General features: G+C 34.0%; 1 long non-coding RNA gene across 1 annotated transcript; it reads right to left on the bottom strand.

The window, feature by feature from the left end:
* Positions 1-2,572, bottom strand: LOC129871470 (uncharacterized). The gene is made up of 3 exons (XR_008762259.1): positions 2,478-2,572; positions 405-1,089; positions 1-307 (listed from the first exon to the last, which is right to left on the bottom strand). It is a non-coding gene; the product is annotated as an uncharacterized LOC129871470 (long non-coding RNA).
* Positions 2,573-3,904: the final 1,332 nt, after the last annotated feature.

Raw genomic sequence — 3,904 nt, 5'->3', positions numbered from 1 at the left:
TTATCTTATGAAACAAAGTAATCTGTTGGAAGATGTTTTCCATTCAGCACATCCACAATGGCTATTCTTAACAAGAGTTTAGACAAAATAGTTTCAACTGGTATGTGCATCTACCATTTCTGCAGCACACAAATCCTTGTACATTCATACATGTGATAATCTACCAACAATAGTAAAAACACTCTTTATACAACTCTCAAAGGCTTGGATTTAGCTGTTGCTTGTATATTTAAATTAAAGCAGTTAAACAACAATACTTGGAAATGGCATAGCAGATCCTCATATATCATGGTCCTCACCTCCTTTTCTGCAAATGTGAGATATATCAGATCCACAAAATCTATATTTAACAGAGAGAATACTTCAGAAACAACCATGATATCTATAAGTAGCTGATTCTTTACCAAAGTAGCAGAACAGCAAAAGTCTTCACTCGTGAAAGTTGAACAGTTTTCCAGCAGCTGCGAATAGTAGTAATGGGACGGAAAACACAAGTACAAGCATGGATGCCCATGGTAATATTTTCATGATCAAGGACATATAGGAGATAAAAAACATAGATACTGTAATCTGAGGCCACGGCTTCATAGGAAAACTGCGTAGAATAGAGATAACAATAGCTAATGATACTATAAAAACTGCCGAGTTTAATAATATGAATGGTAAAGTGATGGTTGAATCTCTCATATCTTGGATTATTTGACCTGTATCATAGTCATTGATGTGATTAGCATTGGCAATGAGACGGGGGATGCTAAAAGCTGCTATAAACAAAGCAGTAGCTGATAGACTAGCAGCAAGGAGTAGAACATATTTTTTGTTCACTTTGACAGCAGCAATGGTGTTTAAATGTGATCTCCCCTTCTCATTGCTAGAAGCATGTACTCCACTGCAGCTCAAAGCATTCTTTCCTAGGTCTATCAACTCACCAATTCCAGCCTGCTTAGGGATTTTGTCTTCACTCATGTTGTTATAACTAAAAACAGGTAGATGGCGTAAGCTTTTTAAAACATTAAGTAAGCATCATCTGAAAGCACTGATATCCAGAAACTTGGTTACTTCTAGATCACCAACTGATGCCAGCAAATTCTGTATTGATACAAATGTGTAAACATGAGTAGCTTTCTAAAATAATACGCCTTCCCTCCACACACACCCAAAAGAAGGAAAAGAGTAGTAGGCATAGCTATTATGTAACCCAAGAATTTCGGAGATCAGAAAGGGATTTCCTTATAAATAGAGTATTTCTTCTTTTTTGATCAGGGTTGAGTATTCCTTCTTTTTAATATATGAAAAATATTTTTTGGCGAGTCGAGTTCAGCAACAACTAAGCTCATAATTGCACGTCAACCTTCTAGGACTTAATACTAGAATCAGGATAAAGCTGAAAAGCACCTATGTGAAATAAGGGAAGTTTACAGGTAACCAGGCAGAAAGAAAAGCATGGCCCTTGGATTTAATTCAATAGCACATTTCATCATGTAAAGATACGGTCCTTGAGTTTAACTCAATCCCACCAAAACTCATGAGGAGACGATTGCCAAAACCATAACTCCTCATTCTCTCAACTAATGTGAAACTTGACGCTCCCCAAATGACCAAGACGGGATAATTGGAGTGTGAATAATATATATAACATTGAGAAACACAACACAAGAGATGGATAGATATGGCTCTAATACCATGTCAATTATAACTCTTAGCCTAACCTAACCTCAAACACTAGCTCACATATAAGGAGACCACAACACATTCCGTCAGTCATTCAATGTGGGACATGAAAATCCCCCACACGTTCCGGATGGGACAACTGAAGCGTGGATAACATAACACAAAGGTTCAATATTGAGAAAGACAACAACAAGGATCAGTGGGTCTTGGCTTTGATACCACCATGTGATAAAATGGCTCGGCCTAACTCAACCTTAAAAACTAGTTCATTAGAGGGGGATTTCTAAAATCATAAATTGATAGATAGGTGCCTGGTAAAGACCGTCTAGTATGAGGAAGATTCTTTAGTAATTTTAGAGGTGCCTAGGTGTGGATAGTTGATTATAATCTTCTTACTCCCTGTAAATACGGTTGACACTTCCCTAGTGCTAAATTTGTATACTCGTTACAATTCTAAAACAAAAAGAAGATATATGATATGGAGACCACTATCTGATCCTTAAACCAATGAGGGACTTGACAGACAAACTGAATCTAAGTGTAATTAAGCTAAAATCATCATCGAGCATACCACACTAGCAGGCAAATTCATTAACTTGAAAACTACCCATCATGACATGCTTATAACTAGAATTTTTAATTTCTGGCATGTGTCAAACAAGGGCGGCTCAAAAAAATAAGAAGCAAAAATCCCCCAAATTCAGTTCGCTCAAACACGCCGAAGATGCACAAAAAAGAAATAAATTCGACCGATTAAATGAAGAACCAAAATCACTGAGCAGACAAAAGATGAAGGAGATACATACAACCAGATTGATGAAGGCGATGTAAAATGTTAATATTAAAGCTTCTGAGAAGCACCGCTTGGAAGAAACCTAAGTAGAATATAAAAAAATTATGTATTTATTGTTTTATTTCCCTGTTTGAGTTTGTTGGCGAGTGAATTAAAAGAGACTTTTAAAACTGTAAATTAAAAAAATAGGACACAAGTCTTGAAAATGAAATAAAATGTATTCTTCTTTAATTAGTGATAATGACACATATTTTAAAAACTCATAAAAAATTTTAATTTATAAAAGACTTTCTCTCCTTTTTTCCCTGCCCCTCATCCACCCCTCAGCCCATCCTCCCCCAAACCTCCCCTCCTTCACGTCATCATCACCTCTAAACAACTAGCAGATATTTAAACATTTGTCTAAACAACTAATAAATGTTTTCATATCTCGATCTTCAAAATAATTAGCAAATATTTTCATATTTCTCCAAACAACTAGCTGATATTTAAAATATTCTCATTGTTTTAACTAAGGAATTATAAAAAACACCTAAACAACTTAGATTTGTTTAAATATCTTCTGGTTGTTTGCACTAAACAATTTTTGGTTGTTTAAACAACTTCTGTTGTTTGAACTAAACAACTTAGGCAACATCTCTTGGTTGTTTGAACAACTCCTATTTATATAAACAACATATCCTCTCCTCTCTTCTCTTCTCTTTTCATCAATTTTTTTTAAATAATTTGCACAATCAAATCGGAGTGAAAGAATTGAAAAAAAAGAGAAGAGAAGAGAAGAGAAGAGAGGAGAGAGGAGGAGAACAGAGAAAATCGAATAAAGGAGAAAGAATTGGGGAAAAGAAAAGAGAAGAGAAGAGAGGAGAGGAGAGGAGAATAGAGAGAGGAAGAAATGGGTTTAGAAAATGGAGAAAATGGATGGAATTTTGGGTTTTGTTAAAAGTTTTTGATCTTTTAATTTTTTATCCTAAGTTTACAAATATTTTAAAACAACCCATCTCTTCATAATTAACTCCTAATTAAATATTTATAACAAAAGAAAAGAAAAAAGAAATAGAAATCCCCTATCCTTCATTTCACTCTCAAATAACCCTTTTAGCTCATTTTTCCTAGTTTGTTCATGTCTATCTTTTACTTATATATTATTTTTTCAAAAGTTTTGCCAAATATATATGTCTTTTATACTTTGGTATTTCAAAAAAGTTTTAGATTAATAAGAAGCATATCATAATATACATGTTTAAATAAATTATATACTAATTTTTCAATTCAAATTGTGCGAAACACATACCTATTTACTAGTATATAAAAGGAAAAAGGGTCATTTTTGCCCTTGCACCATTAGAAAAGGGTTATATTTGCCCTTGGTCTTATTTTTTTGATATATTTGCTTACCATCCAACTTCAGTCACTTATTTGCCATTAGACTGTTAAGTGTCA

Source organism: Solanum dulcamara, chromosome 10 (assembly GCF_947179165.1).
Source record: "Solanum dulcamara chromosome 10, daSolDulc1.2, whole genome shotgun sequence".
Taxonomy (NCBI): domain Eukaryota; kingdom Viridiplantae; phylum Streptophyta; class Magnoliopsida; order Solanales; family Solanaceae; genus Solanum; species Solanum dulcamara.
The sequence above is the reverse complement of the archived record's forward strand: the minus strand, read 5'-3'. Positions and strand labels throughout refer to the sequence as shown.